Source organism: Carettochelys insculpta, chromosome 5 (genome assembly GCF_033958435.1).
Source record: "Carettochelys insculpta isolate YL-2023 chromosome 5, ASM3395843v1, whole genome shotgun sequence".
Lineage (NCBI taxonomy): Eukaryota > Metazoa > Chordata > Testudines > Carettochelyidae > Carettochelys > Carettochelys insculpta.
This window is the reverse complement of record NC_134141.1, coordinates 86,493,290-86,509,987: the sequence shown is the minus strand read 5'-3', so window position 1 is coordinate 86,509,987 and position 16,698 is coordinate 86,493,290. Positions and strand designations below refer to the sequence as shown.

General features: G+C 42.8%; 1 long non-coding RNA gene across 2 annotated transcripts; it reads right to left on the bottom strand.

Moving 5' to 3' along the window:
• Positions 1-2,662: 2,662 nt before the first annotated feature.
• LOC142013710 (uncharacterized) lies at positions 2,663-16,470 on the bottom strand. 2 transcript variants are annotated; one of them, XR_012645773.1, is made up of 3 exons: positions 14,640-14,658; positions 8,134-8,190; positions 2,663-2,842 (listed from the first exon to the last, which is right to left on the bottom strand). It is a non-coding gene; the product is annotated as an uncharacterized LOC142013710 (long non-coding RNA). The 2 variants fall into 2 exon arrangements; XR_012645772.1 differs by lacking the exons at positions 2,663-2,842; positions 8,134-8,190 and adding exons at positions 14,229-14,300; positions 16,341-16,470 and having other exon boundaries at positions 14,640-14,714.
• Between the last annotated feature and the right edge of the window lie 228 nt (positions 16,471-16,698).

Below are 16,698 nucleotides of genomic sequence, written 5' to 3'. Positions count from 1 at the left end.
GAAGTAGACTCAGATATTATAGCAATAAGAAATGAGAAATCCTCCATCCTCAACAATTCAGGGTCCCTGCCACTTCTCCTTTTAAAAAAATTATTCCAAGTTATATTTTGAGGGAATCTCCCACTGGATGAAGAGCAATTTATATTTTGCCTTAATACCTGACCTGAAATAGTCATCTCTTTATTGAGAGTGAAAGTAACCCTTCTGCAAAAATTCTACTTCTTTTGGGAGGCCGTGCGCTGCTCAGAAGTATCAGTTCTAACCAAAAGATATCAGCTTCCTGATTGTATGCACAGGCAGGGATACAGTAGGTGGTTCTCAGCCTTTCCAGACTACTGTCCCCACTTTCAAGAGTTTGATTTGGCTTGCGTGGCAAGGGCCCTCTTTCCTTGGCCAGTGTTCAGGCTGGTAGCCTTCCCCCTCTGCCAGGGGTTTGGGCTTGCAGCTGGATTCTAAGGTAGAGACCCCAGCCTCTCCTTCTGAGACTCCCTCCTCTGCTGTCTCTTGTTGTATAACTCTTAGATCTTTGTAGGTTTCGAGTGGGCTTTCTCTCCTCTCTTCCACCTCTCCTTCTAAATGGGGACGCTTTAAAAGGCTTCCAGCAGGCCTGAAGTAGAGTCACCTGGCCCCAACCTGCCTGGGTCAGCTCCCTGCCAGCTGCTCCTAATTGTCCTGCAGCCTTCCACCTCTAATTAGCAGGCCTTTTACCCCTTTTTGGGCTGCCTTTTCCCTACTGTGTTGCAGCCCTCTGGCCTGGCCTACTCACCTGTGCACACCCCATTTCATTTGTTTATAAAATCAGACCTAAACATTCGAAAGTGTCACAGCACACCATTACTGAAACATTGCTTATTTTCCTAGTTTGACTATGTAGTTCTAAAATAAATCCATTGGAATGTAAATACAGGTAGAACCTCTCTCATCTGGCAACACCCATAATTCAGCATGATTTTAGTTAGCTGGGTGACCACGTATTATGGGTGTTGGCCAAGTTTCCCATGGTCCCATAAAATTTGTTGCCAGCCACCAGTCCTGGCTCTCAGTGTTCTGTGCTGTTGTTTAGCTGTAATTTACCCCACAAGTCTTCTAAGAGCCCAGTAAGCAGTGGAAGTGTTACTAATACTGCTAGAAAATATTGACGTCCTGTGGTCCAGCTAATTCTCTTGTTCAACACCAGTCAGGTCCCAAAGGCACTGGACTAGAGAGGTTCAACTTGTATTGTACTTGCATTTCAGTGTGGTACTTGAGCTTCCTTTTCATGAGTGAGCCTTCTCTGAAGCCTGAGCCCTGGTAGCCTGAAGCTGATGCCCTGCTTGCAATCTCTAATGCTGACCCAATACTTGCCCCCCACCCCCAAAGCTGTCCCATGCACCCACTAGAGGCTGCAACCCCCCCGATTGAGAAATGTTAGTTTAAATGATTTGAGGACCCCCTGGAGGACTTCTGATTATCCCAAGGATACATATCCCTGTTTGAGAAGCACTGAGCTATGATACTTAAGACAAGGGTCCTTGGCTAATGTACAAAAAGATTTGTGGGAGAAAAAATCTACAGATTCCATTTTGTTTGAGCACGTTGCCATCTTATTGGTAAATAGTAGTTGTTTGTCTACCATATCAGTATCTTTCTTCTTGGAACATTTGGCACCTTTTCCCTCACGGTCAGAATGAGTAAGGCTCATGCAGCCTGTGTTCTGCCTAGTTACAGGAGAACGTAAAAGACTGCTCCACCCAAGAGATGATGGTGTCCTGCCTGGCGGCAGCACAGGACAAATCCTAGCCAAGACTTTGAGGGATGCACAAAAGAAGATCCAAACTCCATAGTTCTAGGCCCAGCTATTGGTTCCTGTCTCACCTGTACTTTGCAACCCTGTGCCCTTGTTTTGCTGTCCTGCTATATCCTATTCATGATGTCCTCTATCGCGGATCCATTCCTCTGAACATGGTGCTGTGTGTCTCAGTACCTTACCTATTGTTAATTTTCCAGTTCTTATGGGCTTGGGACCTTGACTTTGTCAGTCTGAGCCAACTGCACCTGTATTTCCTTTGTGTATTATTTTGTTAGGGGTCCTATGTTACTGTTTACTGTTCAAGTCATTGTTAAGAAACCAGTTTGCTTTATAGTTTACCCTGTGTGTAGCTTTCTTTTGGTTGACAGATGCAGTTTGGGGGAAAGAAGTCTGCTGGGTGGGGGCTCTAAGTTGTGGGACCTAGGGCACAGCCAGTCAACTAGAGTTCCTGGCTGACAAATTAGTCACTTGTCCCCATGGACTCTCAAACAAAGCACTAAAGGTGTGCTTGGGACACATACAAACATTCATACTCACATGGTAAATCAAGCTACAATGATCTTATTTAACACTGCTTAATCTACGTTAGTAAATTCTGACATCATATAGCGTGTGCCTGTGAGTAACTGTGCATGACTGAATAGCACAGGACTCAGTGTAGTGCAGACCTTTGATAAAAGCAGCCTGCGTAAGTCATTAATGTTTGTGAGGCTCATTGAGGCCATTGGACAAACTGTGCTACAGAAGCACAAAGCAGCATTCTTACTATGCTCGCAACTGAAACTCCTGTGGTGATAAGAAAAACAGACTGCCTGCAATGCGAGTGTTTAGCAGCTGTGTTTGTAATCTCTCCAATGCTGTATCTGAGAAATGGCAATATAGCTCTATTTCAACACGTGGAACCTAAGTCTGAGTTGTTCCAGCTTTTTGTGCTAATGTAACGTACCTGAGTTATTGTCCACATCACTTAGGACCCCAGCAATGGACCAGGAACCCACTGTGCTGTACAAACACTGAACAAAAAGGTGGTCTCTGCCCCAGACAGTTTACAATCTAAAAATAAGATGTGAGACAATGGATGGATGCAGACAGATGAAGGAGTACAATGCGATAGTGAGATAACACAAGGGGTCCTCAATATATGTCAAGGATAGGGACTGTAAAGTTGAGCCTTAAAGCAAAATGACATATAATGATCAATTTTCCCCTGTAAGAAATGATGTAAATAGAGGGGGGATAGGGACTGTAAGAGCATAAATTTTGCCTATGTGCCCATTTAAACCCTAATGTACCACTCACTTACCATACCATACATTTAAAGCATTTTAAGCAACTTTTAAAGAAACGGTCCTAACCCGCAGTACATTTAAAATCATTTAAATCCTATGTGCAGTATGAGATGGAGAGTTGCAAAGGGTACGCTGGAAGGGTATGTTAATTTTCTGTTTTCTAAATGACATAATGACTTAAGTGCAAGGAATTTTTTACTTGTTCCTCAAAGTTTCAATGGTGTAAGTGCAAACCAACTTATATCGGAGTGACATATCAAGGACTGACTGTACTATCTACGCAGACGAGACTAACACAGGGTAGAACAAGAGGCAGACCCCCAAAGCAGAGTGAACGTGATATTGGCAAAGGTCATGTTGGTTCCATGATTCGGGGGGCAGGTTACTTATAAGGGGATCAGTTCAATGGAAAGAAAAAGGAGAAACAGGGTGGTGTGAAACTAATGTGAAGAGACTGAGGTAAAATGAATCCATTTGTATGTTGCAGTGTCTAATCTATGTATAGTGTGTCAAGACACTGATACTCAAATCAGCAGATCCCAGTTCTTCACAGATGGCCTCATTTGAGACAGCACAGATCTCTTCGTGTTCCCAGAGTTTATGGATAAGAAACTACATTTATGAATATATAACATACTCTGGCTCTTTCAATGACCAGAGCTCTTGTAGAAATCACTGTGTTAAGCCTGCACCCAGTCTCCATGCCAGATGGGTCCTGTGAGGTGTATAATGAAAGCTGGTGAGTCACTAAATCTGTTTGTGCTACTTGTATGTCTGTACCATCTTTGTAGGTAATGTTATAGATATTGGCTTTATATCTGCCTTAGAAATGTTTTAGTGATGAGATTCACAATGAAAGGTGTGATCACCTCTGCAGTGAGGTGACATGGGCTGAACAATGTTTTATTAAGTATTAATGATTTAAGTGATTGCAAGAGAAAACAGACAAATCAAAGTAAGTTACTAAATTAAAATAAATGAAAGATGCCAGCTAATTCTAATACAGTAAGAAACTTGTTTCATGCAAATTCTTACCCTAAACAGCTGCTCTTTTCTCAAATAAAATGCTTCCAAGTCAGAGTTGATCTTTACTCTGGCCTGGGTCTCCAGCTTTTTCCAGAGTTCTTTAGAGCTCTTTGTTTTCAGATTTCTTCATGTGTATCCGCTTAGGTTAGGCAAGGCAGTTTCACAAGCCAGCTGAAGACAAAAACCTGATTGCTTTCCATTCCTCACATAGACTTTCCCCCAGAGTGGGAAGCCTTTGTTCAGGCTCCCCATCCCCATGTAGAAATATAAGATTCAAGATAGATTCCATTGACTAGGTAGCATGGCCACATATCTTTTTAGAACCAACCACAGTTTGAGCTTACAGGAAGAATAAGCTCACAGGTTGTTGGTTTGGGTACTGATCCATTAAGTTCCTACAGTTTCACTAATGGCCCTCATTAGCACATTTAGAATTGCGACTTCATATGTATATCTTCACAAACAAGAGTAATACATGCCCCCAAAAGATATAACAATTCAGCAGATTCAAACTTGAAAACTGATACGTTGTATGAACTGTCTTGCATTAAACGTCTTTGAGTTATGATATTCATATTCAAAAGTCAATTTTCATAAAGCATGGGGAGCATGACAATATGGAGCACAAATAAAAAAGAAAGGAGAAAAATATTTGAGGCTATAGGGGAACCTAATCTTTCCTGAGGGAGTATGTGAGAGGCAGGCCCTATCAAAGGACGCGGCCAGGAGTGTCCCTGGACTACAGGAGACAAAGGGGCCTCAAATTCTGACATTTTTCTACCGAGTCATTTCCATTTATTGTACACCTTGCAGTTATAACAGACAAATGAAACTATATATACACCTTTAAAAATTGATTTAATCATTGTGGAACCTCAGGCCTTTACCAATTTTCAGTCACATATGTGTTTTCATTTGTGTGACTGGAGTGGCTTCTGTGATTAGTGATTCTACATTATGAAATGCTGTTTAGTCTTTGCATGGTTTAGAGGTACTGAAAGTTGTAATTAATTCTCTACTGTAAAGTGATTTTGCTTGATCGGAGGGTGAATTTAACCTTTAAATTAGATGTTTATCTCTGCATAGGAGATTTTCATATTCCTGGGTTTTTTTTGTGTGTCTTTGTATACAATAACCGTATTAAGCTCAGCTGTAAACTACCTTTTCATCCAGTTTTAGGTTCATCTTTAAATGCTTTCTTGCAATGATAAACTTTTAATTCTAGTGTTAAATAATCTTGTTATCTAATCTGGCAATTGACCCATGTCCATAACAACATACCAGTTAGAGGAATGTCATAAAGGGAACATTTCAGCAGACGAAACTTCAATACTTTGAAATAAGGCTGTTAGGGCTGTAGCAAATAACAACCCCAAATTCTTAGTATATAATATTCATGGTGCAGTATACACAACTAAAACTTTGTATAACCAATAGACTTCAGTGAATTAATTTATTGTGTGTTACGGGGTTATAACAGAACCCCTTGAAAAAAAAATGAAGCAAAGATGAAAGAAAGTGGTGCAAGTAAAAGGCAGTAAAAGCAGCAGAGTGAAGCAGCAGTTGAGTTTAAAGCCAATAACATCATTTTTTGTAGAAAAGACACCTCAGCCGTTAGACAGTGACCATCGTCCCAGTGACACTTCCCATTCTGATGATGGAAACAGAATACAAAATGAGCTGTATAGGACATTTGTGCAAACAACAATTCTTGAAGAGATACATGTGAAATACTTTTCAATTATTATTGATGCCATTCCAGACTGTTCTCATAAAGAACAGATGACCTTGGTTGTTCAGTATGTTAAAATTGCAGCAAGTTCAAAGGTTTACATTGAAGAATAATTCAGTTTGTTCAATGATTGCATGAAAAACACTGGAAATCACCACTTGTCTATTAGAAATTTTGGAAGGCTTCAAATTAAAATTAAGCAAGGATCAGCATTGATCAGACTACACAGTGGCCTTGTGTAAAGTGCTCAGATACCATGGTGATGAGTCAGACCTTCAAACCATACAAATCATAGCAGGTTGTAAAAGGCAGAAGCGGAGAGAAGAAACAATGCTAGATCTACGGCAATCAAGAGACATGGCTCCAATGCACATAGTTAATCAATTCATTACACTTGGAAAGCTAACCTGAGAATCAATTTGAGACATGCCAATCAATGATTCCAATGCACACCATTCTAAATGTCAAGTAGCTACATCATACTTCTATCTTGCATGGGCTGTAAGATTAGCTAAAGACAGTTCTAGACTAGGACCTTCCATGATAATTTTGGAAATGATAGAGACAGAAGCAACTTAATGGCCCAGCCTGCTAAGGGCTTTTGATCTATAGAAGAGGAAGAAGACAAAGCATGAAGACGAGAAGGAGCGAGAGATGTGAGGCTGCAGCTCCTTCAGGAACATTTTAAACGGTAGCAGAAAGTTCTGGGCCCCACAGATTTTTACAGAATCAATCTTAAAGACTTCTTAAGAATCCCCTCCAATGAGTGTAATTTAGCTTCCAATATTCAAAGAATGGCTTCTGATCACCTGTATTTGTGTGTAATACTATCTGTGCCACAAATTATTACTTGTACCTTGTTAGCAGATATGAACAGTTCTTGCCCACTTATCAGGAAGCTACATATTTACAAGTATCAGAGAGGTAGCCATGTTAGTCTGTAGCTTTGAGAACAACAAGAAGTCTTGTGGCACCTTATAGACTAACAGATATTTTGGAGCATAAGCTTTCATGGGCAAAGACCCGCTTCATGATGAGGAGTGGGTCTTTGCCTACAAAAGCTTATGCTCCAAAATATCTGTTAGTCTATAAGGTACCACATGACTTCTTGTTGTTCTAGATATTTACAGTCTGCTATCTGTTGGCACAAATCATTGTTTACACAAATTGCATAGGCTCAAATCTTAAAGCCAGAATGCAGCCCATTTTCAAAACCACCCTTTTAAATGTCAACGAGTTTCTTAAGCATAGGAAGCAATTAACATTTTCCATAGCAGCAGGTTTCAAGGAATCATGCTTAATAAATGTAAAGCTAAAGGAAGAAAGAAATTCTTAGAGAAATCGTGTCAGTTTAGATTTGTGTGACCTTGGTTAATTTTAATGAAGCAACATGTGCCCGTTTTTTTTAGATTTGTGGATTTGCAACCTTCATGACTTTGAGGTCACCCTGTTTCTGTTTGCCTCAAACCTGCAGCTCCTGCCCCTCATATCACCTTCCCTCCCTTATTGTTTCCTTGTCTTATTTCTAACAAACTCCCTTACGAGCCTCTCCTCTTTATCTCCTGGCTCTTTCCTAGCCCGTCTGTAAGCAAAGCTACTGGATCTCCTGTCCAGAAAGCACTTCCCTCAGCCCAGGCTGATTCTCATGCTACTTCCTCATCCCTCCTCCTCTAAGATCCTTGAGTCTGCACTTTACTTTTCCATATCAACTGTTCACTTAGATCTTTACCTTCTCTTGTCCATCAGGATCATCAGTGACATCTTCCTAACCCAGTGGTCCACAAATCTAGAGGGCTGTACCACCCTTACCTCTGTTTGGAAACTCCTGTTCCCCAGAGCTGGGCCAAGAGTGGGGCTTTGGCTCCTGAGGAGCAAGGCAGAGAGATGTAAGAGAGCTGAATCCGAGGCCACCGCTGGGGGTGAGTCTGAGTCTGGAAGCAGGGCCGTGGCCTGGGGTTGAAGCTGGAAGTGGGAACAGAGCTATAACCAGGCTGTGGCAGGGGCCCAAGGCCAGATGTGCCTCTGCTCCCAGCCTTGTTCACAGCATCATCTCTGGGCTAGGAGTGGAGCTGGGTGTGGGGCCAGGAGCCAGAGACATGGCTAGGGTGGGACTGGAAAAGAGCTGGAGATGGTGAGGGGCTGGGGAGCACTCCCTCCCTGTCCCCTGTGGGTACTGGCTGAGGTCTACTGCATCTCCCCAGGCATTCCTTCATGTCCCTGGTCCTCAGCTTCGGGTCCTTTGTCCTAACTAAATGCCAAAGACTAGCGAGTGGTAAATAACATTGGTGACTGCTCACCTATGCAGGCAATCTGGACTGTGTGGTAAAACGAGTGCAGTCGGACGGGGTATGTTCCTAATCCAGACAAACAGAAAGACTAATATTTAGGAACAAAAATGAGTGAAGGCAAACTTAAGTGATTCTGCCTATTCCTGTCCAGGACTGCAGAAATACCTATGCCATCTCTGGCCCAAGGTGGCAAAGGCAGCTGATAAACATCAGTGTATGTACATACTAGTTCCTGTCCATTGCTGGTGTCGCTGACAGGGAATTGGGTGTTCAGGCCCAGTGCCAAGAGCAGCAAGAGACCTGGCCCTGTGCTCAGAGGAGCAATCGGACAAGCCTAGTGGTCAGAGCTGGAGTCAAGCTTCAGCAGGGCAGAAGGGTGGAATTAGACTAGAGTAAGGTAGGAGTAGCCCTGGGAACAAGTTCTATAACCACAGTGGTGGCAGACAGTTGAGCCACGCTCTGATATCCAACCAGTCCCCGCATTATCAGGCACTTGCTTACATCACCCTTACTGCCTTTGAGGTCAAGACATTAAATACTAACTGGTTAAGCACCGGAACGGAATCAAAGCACAAACTATATATTCACTTTCCCCAGTCGCAAATCTATCCTGCCACTGCCTATCCAGCCCCCTGGGTCCCTCCCCAGAACTGATTAGGTTGCTAAGCAACTTTGTGTGCTTCCCACACTGTTCATCTCACTCTCAGGACCGGGGGTAGTACTCCTGTTCTCTCCCAGTTGCTGACATGGATGGAAAATCAGTACAAAATAAAGGATCTAGGCTAAAGAGATGGCAGTGCCTCATTGTTCAGAAAGCCAGCCAGTCACCAGTACCCACAAATCTCTTCCTCCAATCACTCCCTCAACCAGTCAGGGAACCCTGCTAAGCCTAAAACAAACAGAATGCTCCTAGAAAATACCAGTGCTAGTCATCTTCCATCCTGCTCCTCCAGCCTCTAATATCTCCTTTAATCTTTTACCGTGTCACTTTCAAGCTTCAGAAGATCACATTCAAGGTCTAGCATAACCTTGTCCTACTCTGCCCTCTTGTTGCTTACATTCATCTCAGGCCTCTCTTTTCATATTTCCTTTCATCTTCTTCTCCCACTTGTCTGTGAATCCTCTTTTATGCTGTCACATATGTTTTAATTCTTTTGTGTGCGAAGAATTTTCCCCCCTCCTTTGAATTTCTCCTTGAAAGCCATTTATTCTAGAAATCTCCTTATCTGAGTGACAGCTTTAGTAAAATGTTGGTTGTTAAATGTGTCTGTTAAATGTTATCTGTATTCACAGACTGAAAAGAATTTCCCCTCCTCGTACATCGGGGCTCACAACAGTTTGTAGAAGTCCTCAGAAATTCTAAACAGGTGAATGAATATTAGTGTATCGTAACACAGCATGATGAAGTTGTGTAATGCAGTATGCCTACTGTAATAAATAGTTGTGGCTTGCCTAAGATGTAGGTGAGTGTAGTATATTTGCCCAGCACTTTTTGATACAACTCTGTGACTTGGAATACACCATTCAAAGAAAACATGTGGGGTGTGTCTACACTTGCATTCCTCTTTTGAAAGTGGTATGCAAATGAGGTAAATTGAAAATGCAAATGAGGTGTAAATGTGCATATTCAGCACCTCATTTGCATATTCTAATTTCAAAACAGCTTCTTTTGAAAGAAGAAAGCCAGTGTAGACTCTGCTCTTTCAAAAGTAAACCCATCTTCGAAAGAATCCTTCTTCCCATTAAATAAAGGGAAGAAGGATTCTTTCAAAGATGGGGTTTCCTTTCGAAAGAGCAGACTCTACACTGGCTTTCTTCTTTCGAAAGAAGCTCTTTTGAAATTAGAATATGCAAATGATGTGCCAAATATGCAAATTTATACCTCATTTGCATACCTCTTTCGAAAGAGGAATGAAAGTGTAGACACACCCATGCTGTTTTATTTGAAAGAATGTGCATTTGCTTTTCCATACAGGGGTATTACTACAGTTATGTTCATATAGGATCCCTTCGAAATAATATCCTTCCTAGTAGTTCACTACAACTATTTTCATTCTTTTACTTAGTGTAGATTTCACTTCCGCATGTGGTGAGTAATATGTGGCTCTGACGTGCGATAAGGTACTACGGCGATGTGCCATTTGCACTGAGTTGACAGATGCCATTAAAATAGCATTGGGATGTTTTTCACACGAATAATCCACTTGTAGTTGACTCAGCAGGACCTTCTCAGATTTAGACGCTCTAAATAACAAAACAAAGTGTAAAAAATAGAACAACTAGGAAGGCAAGATGTAAGGCCCACTAATAACTGCATAAAAGCAGATCATTCCAGCCAAGGTGAGCAATTTATGAAACCGTGGCAATAGTGTTATATGGGCACCCTCTAGTGGCACCACTTTAAAGCAAACTTCTTAATTGACTAAAACATTGTATCACTACAAAAATAAGCAACAGATGTATTATTGTTGGGTAAAGATGTCTGGTTGGTTTTGCTTAGATATTTAAAAGCCCTGCATGTGAATTATGCGTTATAAAAAGCACAGTGAAGCAATTAACATTCAGCAGCCTCCTTGGGGCTGGAGCAGCAGTTGTAAGCCCCTGCCACAGGAACAGCAGCAGCGTGGCTGGAGTAGCAGCTGGTGATCAGCTCTGGGGCTCCCAGGACAATGATCTTAGGATGCCAGAGCAGCTGGCTGGCGGTCAGCCCCAGGGCTACTCATTCAACTGTCCCCAGGCCTGCAGGGGCAGCAGCCAGTAGTCAAACTGGGGCCACCTTAGCAGCAGTTCCTTGTTTCTCAGAGCAGCAGCTGGAGTTGGGTCAACCCCTGTGGAGCTGGAGCAGCAGTATGATCGGAGCGACTGCTGCAGGTCAATCCCCTGCCATGCTCTAGCTGTTAATTCCCCCACCTGGCTGGTTATTTTCAGTAAAGCATGGGGACAGGTCAAGGACTTCCGTAAATTTTGTTCATTGCATGTTGCCCCTCTCTGACTTTGACTGAAAAGAACCCTAGGAGAACCATCACCTGAGTCGTTGTTTGACACCAGGAAATCCACAGATCCAATCAATGCTGTGATGGAGACAGTAGCCAGGTTGCTTTGCAGGAAAGACAGCTGTAAGAGAGGATTCAGGGAGCAACCTTGTGTCTCTGGATTGATGGATTCTAATGCAGAGGAATGCTGAGTGATTGAACAAAACTTCCCAGAGTTACTTTTGGACAATGCTGAGAGTACAGTGTTTATTCTTCCTGAGGTTCCTATAGTCTGTAATCAAGCCATCCCTTAACCTTCTTTGTGTTAAGATAAAAGTGGTTGAACTCTGAGTCTCCCTAGAGGGCGTATTTTCTTGTGGCTCTTCTCTGAACCCTCACTCTTTGAATCAGGATGCTTCTGAAATGATGGATTCCAGAATGCCCTGAGTATTCCACAAGTGGTTGCACCAGTGCCAGCAGACGTAAAAAAAACTTCTCTGCCGCTACTTGAGAGCCCCCCGTTTATGCGACCAAAGACTGTGTTCACCTCTTTTGAGCAGCCCACTCCTGGTGTGCACTACAGGATGTGTAGTGGAAGCCAGGCAAGTTCCCATTTAGTGCAAACAATTATTTTCTGCACATAATGAACAGTCAAGTCCCTATGAATAAGTTTTTTTTAAAAGGTTTCTCATTAAACAATCTAACAAGTATAAATGAGCTTTCAACTGAAACAAAGTATTTTAATTATGAAACATTAAAAAACAATTATGTAGCTATAAGAGAACCTTTCATTACACCAGCAGTGAAATAAGACAGCAAAGTGCCATGGTGCTGTGCAGAGAACAATGCTGGAGGTGGAGAAGCTGAAGGTCACTTGGCTTTGTCTCTTCTAGTTTGCAGGGCTTTGGGTGTGGACTGCAGAGGCTTGAAAGTGCTGGTCAAAGTTACTTTGGAGTTGTATAATTAAGGCTGGGCATTGATTTGTGGTACTGCCTTGACTGCTGCTCTAAGAGTAACATGTGCAGCAACAGGGCATTTGCAGGGGTGGCTTCCAGGTTAGTCCTGAATTGGTCTTTTCGATACACTCTTTGGCCATGACAGCGCTTTCTCGGGAAACTGCTACACTGTTGTCACTGAAACTACCTTCTTGGAAAGCTCCTTGTTGGATTCCCTCGGGCACTGCCTCCACAATTTTTCTTTGGGGCTCTGGTATGAACTCTGGACACATTCTAACGTGACCTTTCCATTTCCATAAGGACCTTAAGGGTACGGTCAGTGCAGTTGCTGTAGTTGTGGGTGTACTAAAATGCGACTAGTAGTTATTGTTCAGACTCTGGAGAATCTGTGATAGCATTTCTCTTACATGCATTTCCAGCTTTTCCTCCTGGAGATTCTTCCCAGTCTTGGGGAAATCTTCAAGAGAGCGTACGGTATGTGCATTGGTCCAACCTTTTCAAGAACCAGTCATTTAATCTCTTGGACTATCTCCTATGTCACCTTTGTTAAATGTTGGGAACTAGTTCTATGGGGCTTATTAATTAACTGAAACACAGCATGAAGTGTCCTTAGGTTAAAACAGTGAAATAAAGCTTAAGACATAGTCCAATTGCCAAGTGGGCTCAGCAGGTACAAAGAACCAGTTCAAGCCTTATGACAATGCAGGAATATTATATATTTTAAAGAATCTTAGGCGTGGTTCAGTTACCCTCTGTATGTTGCATTGCTACCCTGTGGGTGCCAAAGGTAAACACTGCTCATGGAACAGTGCAAGAGACAGGAGGAGGTGATGTGTCTGAATTAAATGACAGGCATCATTAAAGAACTGGCTCAAACTAGTCCAAGTGATAGGGTACAACACAACAAAGGCACCTCAACAACTGATCAACCAGGAAACATGCGCTGGGAGTCATGAACTGAGCTGGAAAATGGAGAGTCAGGTGACTGGATGAAAGGGGCTTTTTGCTGCAGGACTGGAAATCCTGGACCAAAGGGAGACAAAGCAGGAATTAGAAAAAGAGAGACAGAGATGGAGTCCAACAAATGCTTCAGGCTCATCTTCACAGACTATGGCTCCATTTCTGCCTTTCTGTGATAACCTGAGGCCATCAAGATTGTGTGTGCCAGCCAGGTAACTGGTAAATAGTTCTTGTTTTGAAAAGACTGCCTGTGTCACTGCAATGCTCCTTGAGGGCACGGTACACGTCTACTGGGGGAGTCTGAATTGGCTGGATTCAGTGCAGGGAGGGAGCGAGTGAGCACAGGAACACTGGAGACCCCATGGGCCTGTCTCCATGCAACACAGGAGGTGTCAGTGTGCCGTGATGGATTGCAATCTATGTGCGCAAGAATTTTCAAACTGGACTAGAGTTCTGAGTCAGACACGCGCACCTCAGTGGACAAACCGTTTCAGGTGTCATTTTAAACATATGGTCTAAAATATTAAACCCTGAAGCTGAAGTACTCATATGAATCATCCTAGAAATTTTTTCCATAGCAAAGAATGCCTTAATTTGAGTAAACAGTCTGAACAGCAGTGGAGTAACAAGATTGCTTCCGGTCTCTAGCAATGGTAATCCCAGCAGCTAATAAAAGGTGAACTAATTCATCCTGAGCAAGGTTATAGAACCAGTTCACAACATTTAACAAAGCTGAAGTAGGAGATAGTCCAAGAGATTCATTTACAAACGACATTTGTTGCAGAGTTTGAATCTGTTGTTCTGGTAGCACCCAGGTCCTAGAGATTCTCCAGACAAGATCAGGGCTACATTGTGCCAGGCACTATAAATACACATTGTAAGAGACAGCCTGGGCCAGATCCTCAGCTGCTGTAAATCAGCATTGTACTTTATAGCCAATGGACCTCTGCTGTTTTACGCCAGCTGAGGATCTAACTATCTTTGCCTTAAAGCTATAACCAGACCTTGAACAACATTTACATTTTTCCAGGGTATTTTTTAGTTTTTCACCTTAGTAAAAAATGCAGCATTTAATTCAATCCTGCGAGCTAATGCTGTTATACCAACCACCCTGTAGGACTCAGACTGAAGAGGAATTGCTTGGGACACAGTCTCACTTGATTAATATGAAGATTGTCTATCCATCTACATCTTAAAATGTCAGAGAAACATTTACCATTTTGGCTCTGTTCCTTAGGAAAAATGTAGTTGCACAGTGGTTGGCAGCATTCAGCAGGCAAAACTGAAACTGAGAGCAAAGAGATGTGAAATTGGAGAAGGATTGGAAAACCTGATCAGGGAGGCTAAATTAGAAACAAGAATTTAAAAAATTCAATTTCACAGAAAGTTCTATGTAGGTTTTGCAGAATGCACTGAAGTGAGGTAGAAAACAGGGAGCCTGACTCATCCAAGAAAAGAGGCATGTGTTACACAGTAAGGAAGTCATTGAAGTTGTGAAAATTTATTTACTATGAAGTACTACTGAGGACAACCCAGGAATCAGCATGAAGTCTGGAGACTGCAGCAGTGCTAGAGTTAGACAGATTCCAAACTGATAGCAAGAAGAATGGAGGTAAATAGAATTTACCTGCTTGGCTTTGGTTCAGGGAGAATTGTTGAGAAGTCAGGTGAGGATTTCAGCAAGATGAGATGAATTATGGGGCTATTAAATGAAACAGCAAAAGAGTAAACTGTCTATTTGCACTGCCAGTGATTTGATAACAGCATCTTTGCAGTCAGGTAGAATCCACTCTACCCAACATTGTACCCAAGGCACGTGGCTCTATGCAGATGGAGATCAGAGGAGTAGGGGATGTGTAATCCTTCCTTGGACCTGAAAGAGCTCAAGGCTCCCTCTTCCCTTTCTGTGGCTGCTGGCCCAGACCACTAGCTAAGGTAGTGGCTGCACTTCTGCCTCCCCATCACATGCCAGTTTCCAAAGGCACTGAGGTCAGTGGTCCTGGTCCTGTCTCCAGTATGTCTGCAATGGCCCATGCAAGGTCAGCATGGAGATCTTTCTGGCTGAGGTTATACAGGCACTCTCCCCTGGGCGTTTGCTCTGACTGCAGTTCCTCACTGCACAGCCTGAAGGTAGGGTCTCAGCAGCATGGCAGGACATGCACTGGCCCCACTTCACCAAAGGTGCATGTCAGCTTCAGAAGTTACTTGCCCACGAACAAAGATTAGTTTATTAGTGTTAAATGCAACTCCCACACTAACTTGTTCAGATTGTTTAACAGGTAAAAATGAGATTTGGAGCTTGAATTCCTGACTTTACTAGTCACTAAATCAAGATCTTAAGACACTGGATTTATGGTTTATTACAACCCGCTGACCTCCTCTTTTTTTTTTCTGTGACTGCTGGGATGAGAACAAGTCGATTCACCTTGGATAGACTCTGGCTTAACACGGGCTAACTATTTATGCTGAAGTGTATGTTCAATCTAAAATTTTGAGCATTGGCCAAACACTTGGCACAGCCCGGAGGGAATGATCTATGTAGCAACAAAGCTCATAGTCTGGCTGTGTCGTCTACACTACATAATTTACAGTGGCTATACCAATGTAGTGCTTCTGGTTAAGATTCTCTATAGGAAAGAGCTCTCAGATTGGCTTAATAACTATCTGCAGAAGTGGGAGCTCTGTGGGTGGACAAAGTGACCATCTGTCCCATTTTTATTGGGACAGTCCAGTATTTCAGTTTCCTGGACAGCATTCTGACTTTTTCTGGTAGGACAAGTTGTCCCATATGTTGATGATCTGCTCTTTAAAGGGCTTCCTGGGAGGGTTGGAGAATGGGTGGGGAGGGCTCTTTAAAGAGAATGAAGCTGCTATTTAAATAGTTACCTGGATGAGCTGCAGCAGGCAGTCAGGGCAGGCTTTTCAAATAGCAGGGACCTACTGTTTAGAGACACCAACTCCTGCCCCCACTCTGTCTGTGGTTGTCCCTTGTCTTGTTTAAGTTGTCATTTCCTTGATTAAACAATTAGAAGACCTGTAGCACCTTATAGACTAACAGATATTTTGAAGCATACGCTTTTGTGGGCAAAGACCCACTTCATCAGAGACATGTCTTTGATTATGTATTTTCAAGCTGCTTATTCTCCTGCTTCACTGGACACCAGTGGTATTAACCTTCCTCCTTTAGAGAGTATGATGTTCTAACCTCTTCCAAGCAGATACTATGGGAAAGAGAGGGAGGCGTAGTGCTGTTTTCCTACTCCCTGTTAGCCCATTAATATAATTTACATGGCTAGATCTTAAGCATAGTAAGATCCCGAGGCCTTACCTTGTTTGTAGTAAAATAAACAATTCTTTTTAGATGGCGTCCCAGAGACTTTAGCATATGGCAAGCACAGCTTTTCTTGACTTCTGAAATTCACAGACATGCTAAAGAGGGCATATTCCATGCAGCTTTGTCGTCTCTTTTCTTGCTCCTTTTATAAGTAACAGCCTCATCTTATTTCATAGCTTGTCCTAGGTTGCTGGGGTCCAAGCCAACACCCCCCGGGGGTGGAGAGGGACTGCCCCACACCTCTGTTCCTGGTCTGCCTCTGCCCCCTGTTGTGACTGCAGCCTCAACACCCTCCTTACTTCTGTTTGGCTGCATCTACACTACCCCTCCCTTTCAGAAAGGGTATGTAAAT